Source organism: Amblyomma mixtum, chromosome 5 (genome assembly GCF_055824585.1).
Source record: "Amblyomma mixtum isolate Tamu chromosome 5, ASM5582458v1, whole genome shotgun sequence".
Classification (NCBI taxonomy): domain Eukaryota; kingdom Metazoa; phylum Arthropoda; class Arachnida; order Ixodida; family Ixodidae; genus Amblyomma; species Amblyomma mixtum.
Genome location: NC_143016.1, coordinates 29,235,325 through 29,250,149, shown reverse-complemented (window position 1 = coordinate 29,250,149; position 14,825 = coordinate 29,235,325). Strand labels below are relative to the sequence as shown.

The 14,825-nt window shown below is 48.0% G+C and overlaps 1 protein-coding gene across 10 annotated transcripts in view; it reads right to left on the bottom strand.

The window, feature by feature from the left end:
* by (focal adhesion protein tensin) overlaps positions 1–14,825 on the bottom strand; it is a 260,886-nt gene that overhangs the window by 95,006 nt on the left and 151,055 nt on the right. The window lies entirely within an intron of this gene.

Here is a 14,825-nt window from a genome sequence, read left to right as displayed (position 1 = left end):
TTCTACTCCGGGGAATTTACCCTTTTTCAGAGAATTCGAAGCGTGAAATTTGGCAAAAATTGAACTTTTACAGAGTTTTAGGCAATTTTTACAATTGAAATTGTCACACTTTTTCTAAATTGCTAGACTTTTCAAGCTGCTGCGGGGAATAAAAGGCCTAAAATACGGATTGTTGGGTCTAATAGAAGGAATTCTTAGTTATGGCATCGAACATCATTGCGAAGCATACAGCTGGATGCACTCGGCGGTCAAAAACAACGTTAGGCTAATACAGAACTGCAGGGGCAGCAAGCATTACATGAATTGAGCCCGAATAAATTCTTAAATTCTTCACAGCTCACAAACCGTTCAATTTATCCGTTTCGAAATACCAGTAACTTCTCACAAGTCCAAGCAAGAAGCGTTCAGTTCTTGAGGAAGCAGCAGGGCTATGAAAAGCATATCAAGGTCCTCAAAATTAACCCGGAGTACTGCACAGCGACGCCTTTGGACGCAAAGATCAGTCAGTCCGCTAATAACCAAGCAATCAAGAACAGAAGTAACAAAAAGTATGCCAAAAACAGAGTTTAAAATACAGCGAAATCTACGCAAGCAGGGTCCGTCTTTTATACGTTGCCCTCGTGAAGCGTGGCACACAGAGTACTACTGCTGATAAATGAGTGACATCTTTGCCTAGCAGTCGCCCTTTGTGTCCCGACACCGAGAATTACGAGCGATGACTCATTCTCACGCTTGGCGCTGCCACGGTTGGCCCTCGCAGTGTCTATGAAAGCCCTCGCAGCTCTTCCTCTCTCATTCACAGCCAAACAGTCTGCGGACGGGATTTAATCACTCTGTCGTGGAGACGAAACCAAAAAAAAAATGAACAAAGGTTTCACCTTTACTGCGCGGAAACAATAAAGTGGCGAGAGGACCGTGAGAATGAATAACTAGGGTAATGATACCCGGTAGCGTCTTTCACAGTGTGACTTTCGATTGTGCGATGGCACAGTGAGGCGGCGACTTGCTGCTAACCACGATTTCTTCGCAAAATTTTCATATTCGTAAAAAAACAATGACCAATGGCGAACTAAAAAGGTAGCGCAGTTCGAGTCGCACAGAAATGTTACTTTAAAAGCTGTGCACGAATGCCGAACATGGTGCGCGCGAGCCTCACCGGGAACCTCAGAATCAACGACGTCATACCGCAGGAGGAAAAGATATCCCCCAATTTATGTCCCGAGCCGGCGCGCTAAGACGTGAGTTACAGTCGTAAGCTCTAGCCGGAGACACGGAGGGAACCGCGCTGCGGCGCAGCAGCTCCGTCGTGGGCTCCACTCGGCTTCCCTGGTGGCCCCCGGCGGCACAGATCGGCAGCCCTTTGGCGGACAGCGGCGGCGGCGCTTTTGTGGCCGCAATATCTGGCGCATTTCACGGAACCCGAATGGTTTGAGGAAGTTTATTGGGCTCTCGCATTCTGCGATCTTCGAAGCCGCCTCTGCGGGCATAATCTCACAAATCGCCGTGTTCACGAAGTTGCGTATACCCTTCACAGAGAGCCGATACCGCAGCAACGGCGGTGAAAAATTCTGGGAGAAGGCAGTAGCAAACATTCTGTGAAATTCCCAGACGTGGCTGCTAACGCTGGTACACTGTCGCGAGTTTTAAAGGGCTACCTCGGAGGTTGTAGAGTTCGACGAGCTTAAAGGCAAAGGACAGGGTTAACTGGACAGACATGGGAGAGGCCTCTGCCCTGCAGTGGGCGTAGTCAGGCTGGTGATCAAGAAGAAGAAGAAAGGCATGGAATCTGTGGAACTTGCAGGTAAAGCATGCGAAATATTTTTGGGCTAGCGTTAGAAATGGTGACCTAATCGTCGATATTAAAACCTCGGTGGTGTCGCAGCGCACAGCGCCGTTTGGGGGGGGGGGGGGGGGGGGGGGGGGAATGACGATGTCATGTACTGTGCCGGAGCATATACAGCTCAGAAACACTTTCTTTGAAGGTAAAAAACTAACGCCATCGAAGGCAGTGCCAGCGGAACGTTGTTTTGGCGGCATTCGCCGACACGCAGATGCACTCCATCTAAAGTCGTTTACGGCGCTGGGAAGGCTGCGGAGATCTCAGCCAGTCAGAACGGCGTGAGCTGTAAAACGTGTTCCTCCGCGCCCCTCACCCCGTGACTGGTGGCGCAATCACTGAGAAGGAAAGAGCAGCAGTGCCCAGCCGCTGCGCGCAGGCATAGTGCTAACGTAGGAGACTCGGCCGACTCGGCGGAATGTTTACGAATGGAGGCGCACCACTTCACAGTAGGCTTCCGCAGTGCTGTGTTCGTGCGGTCTTTCTCAGCCAATTTAACAAGAGAATGAAACGCTCGCTGCACTTTCAAAACACCATCCTGAACTACCTTTTCAATTACTGTAATAAATGCTTGAAAAATAATCCCAATGCACTTCACATATTTGACTATTTTCTGTCTTTCTTGGCCCTGTATGGACGCGAGAGCTCTACTTTTCACAGCGCTGAAAACGACTTTTGAGATGAAGTTTAGGTGTGGGCAAGGTCAGTTGAAATCTGAAATCTCCCCACCGTCACCTCATCACCGAGCTTCTCTGCACTCCTTCCATGCTGTACGAAGAAGCCTGCTTTTTGATCGTCGATTACGTGATTATTTTAAATGCAAGCGCAAAAAAACTGAGCATGCTCCAACTACAGCCTATATAAATTTATATCATTGAATACCGTAGAATTCCCAAAAGGTGATGCAGCTGCCCTTTGAGAACGTGGGGGAAGGTAGCAGGGGGGGTGGGGTCACATATAAATTGCCGACGAAGGCAGAGGCGCGCAGGCACAGCGCTGACCGGCAGCTTTTACGCACCGCTGCATATAACTGTATCGTCAGCATGCACTGCTGCAAGCCAGCAGAGTGCAGTAATTCGAGGCGTGAGAAATATGATATGTACAAGCACAAATAAAGCATGCCATCGGCGCCCTCTCTCAAAAATAAATAAATAAATAAATAAATAAATAAATAAATAGCCTGAATCTCTCGCAGCGTAAATGGGTCAAGCTGACACATGAATAGAGTCATTTATGTTTTCGTGGTGTCTTCATACCCAGGTATGTAAGCTGCAGCTAAGGAGTAAAAGTTGTTAGCAGTCGCTGTATCGCTATGCCTTCCGCCGCGTTCTCCGTGCCTTGCCTTTCTCTTTCTTCGCTCTCTCTCTACAGGATGCTGCACAAGCTATCCCTGCAAGCGCTTGCTGCGTTTACCACGATCACTACACCCTTACCAGCAGCTTTCTTTCTTTCTTTCTTTCTTTCTTTCTTTCTTTCTTTCTTTCTTTCTTTCTTTCTTTCTTTCTTTCTTTCTTTCTTTCTTTCTTTCTTTCTTTCTTTCTTTCTTTCTTTCTTTCTTTCTTTCTTTCTTTCTTTCTTTCTTTCTTTCTTTCTTTCTTTCTTTCTTTCTTTCTTTCTTCTTCCTTTCTTTCCTTCTTTCTTTCTTTCTTTCTTTCTTTCGCTCTGTCTGTCTCGCTTTAGGTTGAACGGCGAGGATAGATTCCACCGACAACGCGTGCTCTTACCCGTGCTCGCGTCATCAAAATGGCTGCACTGCCTACACGGCTGTCAAACGATCACCGGCCTCGTGGGACTGCAGATTGCAACCACTTTTTTCACTTTTTTTTTTCCGCCAGGTATTAGGACAGCTCACATGGACAGCTACAAGTAGCATGCTTCACGGGCTTCAGTATCCAGAAAAAACCTAAGCGCAATAGTAAAGAAAAAAAAGAAAACGAAACGTTCCGAACAGATTCTCGATTTCTCGATTCGGCTTTACTCGTCACAGAGCCGAGACCACCCGGCAGAAGTAGCTGTTGACAACCGTTGCGAAAGGCCTCCGCCGCCGCCGTCAGAGGTAGTCACCGCATTCGGATTCGAACGGCGTGTTGCCTCGCCGCGGCCGGGCTCATTCGCGCCGACATCAAAGACAAGAAGAAGAGGCTGGCCAAGTCCAGACAGCGCCGACTTCGAGTGACACGCTCCGCGGGACTGACGAGGGATTGAAAGCCGCACCGAGGGAACGATGCGGGCGTCGTAAAAGGGCCGCTTTGAGCCCATCTTCGGGTGCCTACTTGATGGCGGCGGTCATTAAACACGGCGCGAAGAATACAAAGAAAGAACTTGATTACGCGATGTCTGGCCCCCCTGAGTCGGTGCAAGGACGCGGTTGGGAACGTGCGATTGCGTCCGCGGGTCTTCTCTTATTGGCTACGCGATAGATAGCGCGACGGCGGACGTTTAACGCTGAAGTCCTTTGTTGATGTTCAAGGCTGAAGGCTTTCGTGAGCCGTATGCACGTGGCGCCGGAAAAAAATAGCTGCGGCGCCGGTTGAGAGACTTTTCTCCTTTTATTTGTTTTTAACTGAAATGATACTCATAGAGAGTTTTTCTCAAACGATCTTTGTGTTTATAACTAGCACGCTTCAGTACACAGCTCGCAAAATTTGTGTTAACATCCGATACAGGAAGGCAGACGCCTGTTACAAAATTTTCTGCGTCTTACCGCTTTTTACACTGACAGCTTCTGTTACAGGGGAATGACGCAGTATACAGGGGAATGACGCAGTATACAGGGGAATGACGCAGTAGAGTCAAAACCACGACAAGGGCTATTACTGTAAACTGTATTTTTCTTTTTTTAATTGGACAGAAAGCCTCTTACAGATACGGTGGAACAAACGTCACACTACAATACATCCCAATACACCGCGCATCGAAATCGAGACTGCATTCATAGCGAAATGCGATTACATAAGTTCGCGCAGATCGCTTGCAGACAAGGCGAAGTCGGTAGAACTTTCCTGAGAAGAGGGACTCCTAGTGTCACACTCGCAAGCGGATTCTAAATAACGAAATGCCGGCTATCAGTGGCTCCTTAATGTATAGCGCTATAAATCAAATGCGCCGTTAGCGTTGTCGATTACAGTTGCGTAGAACTTTCCAGTGAAGAGGGACTCCCAGCCTCATGTGCGCAAGCGAGGATTCTCAATAACGAAAGGCCAGATATCAGTGGCCCATTAATGTATAGCGCTATAAATCAAAGGCGCCGTTAGCACTGTCGGCTACAGTTACGCAGACCACGCCGTTTAAAGCATCTCGACTTGGTCCACTCAGGCAGGCCGTCTCGTCAGCGTATTCGCGAGCCACGCTTCCATAAATGGGCAAAGCGAAGGTCAAGCGCGTGCACCTACACTGGAGCAGACGAGACGAGCCAAATCACGTAAGCGCGAAAGAGCGAAAGAGGGAGAGGCAGAAAATGTGGTTTTCCGCTGATGCCAGTTTCCGTCCACTGCCCGCCATGTTATGTCTGCCGCTTCTGCTGACGAGCTCTCCCATGTAAACTCGACACGGCCGCTTTGTCATAAACGCGCCCACTGCGGTTAGCTAGCGAAAGGAAATAAAGAAAGAAAGGAAACAATGCAGACTGCAGTGTTTCTGCGGGTTTCCCCTGCGACCAAAGCCAACACGTTACGAGGGGGAAAAAAGCTGTATAAAGCGATATACTGAACCCATAGGGTCCCCAAGCAAGTGGAGACGGTTACACAAGCACAAACTTTTTTTTTTTTTTTGCATATAAAGAGTACAGAGGATACGCATAATCAAGCAGACGTGAGGAGCTGATGGTCAGGCGAAAACGTTGATATTTAAATCCAGCCTTGTAGTAGGCATTTTTGCAGTCTTAGTAACACTGTGCTCACAGCGAAGAACGCCCGCTTGTTCTAGATTTTATTATAACAAAGGTTTGCTATGTATGTCACAAGTTATAAACCCGAAATTTACAACTAAGCAAAGAAAGGCGATCAGCCCCCTCCTCTTCGAGCGATAAATTTTCTACGGGTAAACCGTATTCGCCTGCATGATTTAGATTAAAAGCTTAAGAAATACATTGTGCGAACAGGATCCCCACCCCCCGTCACCGCCCAACCACAACAGACTCCCTACAGATGTAACCCATAAATCCGACTAAGTTTGCGGTGGGATGAAATATCAGCTGCAGATCACATCACAGCTGCGGTCGTACCCACTTGGGGACCTTTCACCAGTACGCATAGTCATGAACGTTTGTACGATGACAGAAAAAAAATCAGCGAATATTAATTTATTTCGCGCTTTCCGCTCAAGCCATTGACTACATGCGTGTGTAAGGCATAGTAGCACTTATTCTCCTCCTTCTCCCACCTCAGAAATGGCTGCCTCTGAAGGCTTGCGGTCAGTTGAAAACAGGAGCGGAAAGACGGACATGTAATTCAGTGCAAGCCGGACAATGAAAGCGAGTGAGTGAATGAGCGAGCGAGAGAGAGAGAGAGAGAGAGAGAGAGAGAGAGATTTTGTAACAGAAACAAAACATTTCAGTTCGCGTTTAAACAGCGCTGACAGGCTACTCTCTACTGGGGAGGGGTCTGGGGAGACAAAGGCGGAAAGATTAGGGTGTAGAAAGCAGTAAAAAAACTTAAAAAATAAATAAATGTGCGTTCACTGAATGGCCTTGAAAGCATATCAACTGGGAGTGCAGGAAAGTTTTAAAATTAGTGCACAACTCTAATTCCTGCTGATGGGCAGACAAAGAGCTCAGCGTAGGGCGAATACATATGGAGGGGGGATAAAAGAAGTCTTTTAAGTTCGTCAGCTAGTTCAATGTCCCTCAAATAGGCAAAAAAAGAGTTAAATGAACGGCGCTGCTGAACAGGACAGGCTGATGTTCCGAAAATACAGTTCATTACTACTGGAACTTGCGTGGGAGTCTCCATTTTGGACGCGTAGCATGCTAGCTCTCATGCATAAGCTGAACATTCTGACAATGTGCGCTGCTGGTGGATTCTTTGTTGAACAATTCTTTGTTCTATGAAGTTCTAAACAGGAGGAGAAGAAACACACGAGTTTATTGCCGATATATGGTGCATATAACTCCCAGGTGGTGCTCAGGGGCTTGCAATGGGTGCAGCTTACTGCTGCAGCACGCATTTATTCGATAAATGGGCACATTAAAAGTTGGAATAGCATGAATGGTGATGCCATACTCAAAAGCGTTCTTTTTCCCCCTCTCTCCTTCTCCTCCTCCTCCTCCCCCAGATGCTTTCTTTCTTCAGCAGCAGCGCTCAGAGAGGAAAGCGTGCGCTCCATCCGGGAAGGCAAGACCGAAAGAACAATACCTCCTCTCCCGCCCCTCGCCCAGATGATCCTCTCCCGCTCCGCACCGCTACGCACCGCGAGGACGCTGCGCCCTCTTGCGACATTTGCGTGAACTACGTTCGGAGCGCGGGCTGTTCGAACATGGCTCGCAGCCGGTGATCCCCACTATATAGCGCCCTTTTCATACGCCATACGCGACAGAATTAACAGTCACGCATACACTATGACAGACATTAACAAGAGAAAAAACAAACACGTCACCCTTTTGTTTCCAAAAAGCACAAAAACAGCGTTTGCGTAATCCTCCTTCTTCTTCTATCGTGAGCCCCGCCGCGGTGGCTCAGTGGTTACGGCGCTCGGCTGCTGATCGAAAAGACGCGGGTTCGATCCCGGCCGCGGCGGCCGAATTTCGATGAAGGCGAAATTCTAGAGGCCCGTGAACTGTGCGATGTCAGTGCACGTTAAAGAACCCCAGGTGGTCGAATTTCCGGAGCCCTTCACTACGGCGTTCTTCATAGCCTGAGTTGCTTGGGAACGTTAAACCCCAATAAACCAATCTTCTATTGTGCCGTGAAGTTCTCACTAATGATCCCGATAAAACTGAAGCCTCTTACCACTCGCCGTATTTATCTACTAACTTGTACCAACTAAAGTGAACAGCGACTGCGGAGTACGGCTTTAGAGCTCCATTAACAGTTAATACCCGTGGTGCTAACCCTCCAATAAAGTTGCTCATGTGAGCAAGTCTAATATTATTATCAAACCTGCAGTAGTCGCAAGGAATAATCTGCTGTCTAAAGCCCCGCATCGGGACGATTGCACATGCTAAGCTGTGCAGCCGCTGGGGAAAACTAACCTGGGCGATTAAGTGGCTGTTACCTCAGTGAGATTTAATCTCCACTCAGATACAACAGCGATGGTTTAAGATAATCCAATATCGTTTAACAATATCCTGACCCACGGAGAAGAGCGAATTCAGCACGCCTATCTGCGCATTTGATATTTTTGTAAAGCGCCAACGATTACTCCAGTAAATGGTGCAAGCATGCCAGTCAATTACACGGATTGTTTTCTGCTTTGTGACAGTTTCGCCATCATGACACATCCATTTAGCTCACCATCCATGCGTGCATAAAGGCATCCGCGAGACCTTAGAGAAAACGTGGTGCAGCCAGGGAGCTAAGCACGCCCTTTTCTCTACTTTTGGAGCGAAAAGCTCCACTTCTCGCATGCAAAGCTGAGGGTCAAAGGATGCTTGGATTTGACCTCTAATTGGAGGCTCGCCGTAGGAGTGCCTGTGACGTCATACCACGTGAATTGCCGCAGCTGTTACCGCACGTTCCGCCGCTGCACCACCATCGCTCCGACCGCTAGCTCTCGCCATTTGTGTCACGTGACTAACCACGTGATTCACTCTTGCTGATTAAAGGCCATCGCTCGCCGTCTAGACACCGCAGACCCATGGAGCCAGAATCGGTCACTGCGACGGGTTCGACTGAGCATTGGAGACGCCGGGCTCCTTCTAGCGATCCCTACGACAGAGAGCGTGAGGAAGCCGCGTTGGCTAGAGATAAGTCGCGAAAGCGGGCTCTTGATGAAACCGATGAAGAACGTGAGGTACAGTCTTTGTCAAAAGTAACCAGGCTACATGGTTTGCTTCTCATTCGTATCGTAGAGCCCTCGTGGCTTCCCGAAAGACCAAAAAGTTCTTTGAAGGTGAGGACAGGGGTTCCTCTTACCATACAGAGATTTAGAGCTTGAGGGCTGGCATAATAGCTTTAATATACGACTGGGAAGAAAAACATGCAGCCTGGTTACTTTTGACAAAGACTGTACGTCTGTAGAAGCAGCGGCACAGGCAACAAGAGTATCTCAAGCGGAAAAGAGCAGCGGATGCGCCAACGTCTCCGCGTCGACATCGGCCACGGTTCGGTTGCCTTTCGCTCAGCCGAGTTGAGCCAAAGCCATTTTTTGCCATCTGTTTTTGGCACTGCTTCCTCCTCATGGTATCCTCGGGACACTAACCTTGGTTATACCACCCTACAGAAGAATACACAACAAAATTTTCGCGCGAAACAGAGCTAGCGATTATTTCCAATCAGGGCGCATTTAACAACATTACTGTTATCCCGAAAACAATTCCAGCACTCTCGAAATAAATCGAAGAAACTTTCACCTTCAGCGGGTCACAGCCTTCCTAACATTTTCACGGGATGGTGTGCCGAACACCACATGCTCCAAAATAAGCATCGTAATGTATTTCGCCCTGCTAAAATCCCGGCAGGTACTGCAGTAGTTATAAATTTAAACAAACAAATGACCACAGACACGTGTTCGCGCTGCTGCCGTTAGAAGAGGGACGCTTTCTTTCTTCGCATCTGCAGCTGCTGTTACCGTACCGTCTATGCCCTTCTTTTCTCCTCACCGCGGGCAACGGCACGGCAGACACGTATGCGCTTGCCGTCGGTCAGTGTACCTGCGGCTGCTGAGCAAGGAAACCACGGGAGGCTGTACGGTTTGCAAGTACGTGAGACTCAAGGAGTCTGCAGGAAAGCAGTACGCGTTGGCGCAGAAGCCAAGAGGGACGAAAACGTCTGAGAGCTCGAACGTTACCGGAAACAAGACGTCTTGCGATGCGCCTTTCCTACAGGGGCCGTCAATGGCTCGACAGAGAGAAACAGGTGCTTCGTTTGCACTCTCAATGCCACGCTAGGGATTTCACTCCCTACTGACAGCACAGTTATGCCGCAAATTACGTGAACCAGTTAGGAAAGGGCGGGATCTGTTATGCACCACTGCTATGCACTGTTTTGTAGCAAGCCACTGCGCAAAGGCGATTTGGGCTTGGAGGCCACAAACACGAGCAGTGCCTGGCTTATGTGGTTCTGAAATATCAACGAAGATTGATGGTGCGTTTTACGACTATTGCTCGCGTGAAGCACCTGGTAAGATCCCTTTAGTGAGTTTCAGATGAAATTCTGTTCCTCGCCCTTACGTCCCTCGCGCGCAAAGGCGCCTATTCTCGCACCCGCAAGCAAAGTCACTCTCACGTATAGCAAAATACGTGAGAATTACACCAGAGTGACGCCTGTACTGCGCGATTAGCTAAGCTTAAGTTAATCATAAGCTTCTCCAGGCACAGAACCCTACAAGCGTTGAACCCTGCTACAGAACCCTGCTTAGCAAGGACGCGTGTCAGTAGCATTGTATATAGTCGTATCCGCCATACCGTTATCTCTTAATCCATCGTTTTTCTTGTGTATCTGCTGTTCTGTTATCTCACCCACAGAGCGACGCTTAACTGCGCACGCGAACACTGTACGCAATCTCCAGCAGCTGGAGGTTATAGATACAACGGAAGTGAAATGCTCTAAGAGTGCAGCTTGTTTTTGAGAAACAGAACAAACTCGTACATCGGAGAGCGTACCACTTACAGAGCGCTGGAATGTACTACACCGGCAGGCACAGTGCGCAACTGGCAATAAGGTACGCGATCTTCGGATAACCTTGTGTCTATGTGCTGCGTTCCTTTTATGTCTTCTTGAAGAAAAAGCACTTGAAAGTTCTCTCCTATCGTGCAAGGAAAAAGTTCCGTGACGCAACGTAAGACATCGGACGCAGCATAAACCATGATACATGAGCCGGCTATCTAAGCACGACGTATTTCGGAGGTTCCGTCACGCTTTCCTGACCATGCCGAACCTGACTGTGAAGTCAAGCTCAAAAAATATGAGGAGAGGAAATTTTTAGACACAGAGCCGGTCAAACTCGAACGCAGATTGTAAGTCCGCACACAAAGCACGAGAAGCAGGTTCTTGGAGCTTAGGAACTGTGCCAAAAGAGATGAATGAATAGTGTTCAGTACTGAAGAGAATCCTCAAGGTTGCCGTTGAGGCAACCAATGCGGTGTCGACACCGGCTCGTTCGAAAGGAAGAGATAACGTCAGCTCCTTCTATTATCATTTCAAACGCTTCCTTTTTCTCTACTGCTCAGGGCAACCAATTCGAGACATGTCAAAGGCTGCCAGAACATACGGAAGAACATAATATATGGCAGTTCATAACCATTCGAAAAAGCACCGCTCCCGGATACGAGAATCTGCGATTAAATTATGCGCACGAAGCTAGCTTTTAAGTGGAAAAGGTTGCGAAACATTGGCAACCAGGTTCTACGCGGTTATGAGACACGCAGAGCGCGCGGTACGTGACGCACATGTTATACGCTTTGAATGGACTGCGCACGCGATTATGAATACGCGATTAAGCCTTACATTTTACTACGTCCACGCAGAGCATTTTCCTGCTTAAGAGGAAGCACCAGTTGTGTCAAAAGAGCGATCACCGAGAACGAAAGCGCGTGTTTCGCAAACTGTGGACGCGCGCAATGCAATTCCTTTTAAGTCGTGACCTACACGTTTATGAGGTTTAACGAACCAGCTATGTGTTCTGTTAAAATGACGAGAGAACAAGACAAATCTGAAAAAAAAAAAAACGCCGCACAAACATAAATGTTCCATGAATACAACTAGAACGTCAGGAAAGCTCGTGTCAACGTACAAGAATTGCAGCTTATTCCAAAGCATGTCAACTGCGCCTCCGGTAGCAGAACGAACCGCCGAAAATCTAGAGCAGAGACAACTCAGCCCTCAAGGATATTTTCATTAGTGAAAGGAAAACAGCTGTGCCTCACCGCCTGCGCAGTATTGTACACAAAACTTGTTATTTGTTCTCTTTTTGTATGCCAGTTTACTCATTACAAAAAAATGAATGCAAATTTTTCCACAAGTAAGGCGCGACATCATTCAGCGTCGGGGCAGTGCAATAGCCGCGTTGCGGGCCACATCATTACATATGTAACCGATGCAATGGAGGCAAAAGTAGCTTAGTTAGCCTAATTGTCATAACATAAGTACCATCAATATATATAAAAAAATATGAAATGACGATGTCTAGAGGGCAACGAACTCGCTCCGTTATCCACAAACGGCGCTGCATAAGGGGGGTGGGGGGGTGGGGGGGTGCGGTACACTAAAATGAGAACGACCTTGGATGTCTGGGCGCCGGAGGCGAAACGCCACAGCCTCCGGGGGTACCGGGCTAGTTGACTTAATTGGCAGCGCCGTCTTCTTAATTGTCGGCTCCTTCCCGCAGCTAGGAAAACGGCTACGTCCGGCCTCCTTTGAGAGGGAACGAGAGAGGGAAAGTAACATGAAGACGAAGTGTGGAGCGTATTTAATGCCATCGCAAGAACGGTTCTATCCAGGGGGTCTCCTCTGGCCGTGTTTTGCTTCTGGCACATCCGCCTCTCGTTGGAGCTTAGATTAATGACATCCACAGAAATGTGAACGCCCTCTAAAACTTGCAGCCTATACTGTCTTCGAGACTGTTTATTTTGATTGGCTGCAACACCCCCCCCCCTTCGCGAAAGACGTCTGAACTTTTTGGCTGTCAAAAGTGAGCGAAAAGAAAAAGGCCGCTTCGCGTTTACACACGCCAGTTTCATAGCCTAAGATCCTGCGTCAATTGCCGCTCAATTACCCCCCCCCCCCCCCTTCTCCAAAGGCACTGTCGTCTCGAGAATATCAGACTTAACACTGACGACATACGTGTGCCCGGTTCAACGCAAAAACAATACACATTCGCGGCCACCCTTCCGTGAAAAAGACTAGAATGAGCTAATAAAAAATGACAGAATGTCGTGACATACGTTAGGATAGGCAATAAAAACAAAGAAAAATAAATGTGCTTTACCACACACCGCGTCGTGAGAGTCGCAACATTATTCGCAACTCAGTAAACGGCATTCCTTACCTCTCAAGAAGCAAACAACGAAGTGAAGAAAACACGACAAGCACATGCAAGCCTTTGGTCACGAAAATGATTCGCCCATTCAAATGCACAAAACAAGACGGAAGACTAACGAGCTTCCAGGTCGGACCACCACAGCTAGTTTGTTGAAGGCACGCAAAGTTAATTACTCTTCTCAACGAAACACGACCAACCAGAGGAACAAGTTCTCAGGATGGCCGCTGTATAATAAATGACTTTATTGTGGCGAGTCTGAATATACGTGCAAGAGAATGTAAATTCTTCAACCAGCGGCCATCAGAATTGCAATAAACACGGCTATAGTAAAAAAAAAAAAAAAAGCGAAACAACATCATCAATGACAACACGCGAGCCAAAGGGCAAATTTTGTAAGTGCCAACAAAGTGAGTTATCGCAGCCGCACTAGTCAATTGCGGATCGTCGGGTCGCAGTGGTTCTGCACAACTAAATTTTCACCAGTTTCTTATGTGACCGAGGCTTAATGACTGCCTCCTCGCGCTGTGCGTCCAGCCGCGACCGATACAACTCACCGGTATAGAGCAAGGAGTCACTGAACAACGTGTCTCTCCGAGTCTTCCTCTTTTTTACCGCTATAGTTTCTCGTCCTGGTTTTCGTCACAGTTGTTCGGCCGGCGTACGTCGACTTATACTCCCAACCGGGTTTGCCTCTGGACCATGCAATATGGGCTCGTTCGGATCGACGCGGCCTGAAAGCAAGCTTTCCAGAACGACTTTGATCCCGCGGTAGGGCAGCGTGGTGCACTCCTTGAGAAAATCGAAAGTGCACAAATTCCGCACGCTATTGGTTCCAGTTGATTCAGTAGAAAATGCTTTTGAACGCTACTACGAATAATAAAGCCGAGCGGCAACGAGTATATGCAGTGCTCGCTCCGTGGCCAGCAAAAAGAAGACAGCTAAAGTGGATAGGATGTCACTCCTTACACGCGTTCGAAACAAAATGATGTCACCCTGATGTGACCAGACCAGAAGCTGGGCAGTCGCATGCAGTTGCGTTACAATCGTAATAATTTTAGTTGGTTGTTTTCCCCGACTAGGCCAATTTCTTGATGGTATTCCTGACAATTCCCTGATTTTTCCAGGAAGACAAAATTTTCCTGACAATTCCAGGTGTTCCAGGTCACTAGACAACCTAATTCGAAGCCTATGAAAAAAAAAAGTAACTTACTGCAACAATACTCTCAGAGTGTTGCAGGCTGAAATGTCCTCAGCTCCACGCTGTCAAAATTTGAGAAGTGGATTTTTCAAACTTAAATGAAAGATAGCAACAACTTTCCATTCTTTCACACGTACACGTATGCGCACAATTTAGCCTATGTATGCGCATGCACGAGCAATGGTCCCCGTCCTAGCTGTCATTACACATAACATTTAAAGTACAGATCTCGCAAGTGTTAGTAACAACGCTCTACCAAGAGGCACACGCGATGAAACTAAACATTGGTTAAGGTTCATGCAAGCCTCTAACGCAGTTGATCAGCAGTCGGAGGTCACGGTGTTAGGAGGCTTTCTCAGGGTATGCGCCAGATTCGCCTATAACGTCGGCGGTTATCACGAGGTTATTTTTCAAGCAACGACTCCACGCCCATGCGTTGTTACTAACAACTGAACTGTGTACACATATTCGCACACCGCAGGCGCTTTCCGGTAATGGACACCTCGACCACGTGACCACGCGCGCGGCACTGCGCTCTGCTAATATGCTATAAAATTAAAAAAAAAAACAAACTTGCGTGCAGGATTAAATCGGCGTCCGCTTTCCATCAACCAGTCGTAGCACAGGTATACGCAGCCGTGCCTCACTCAGACC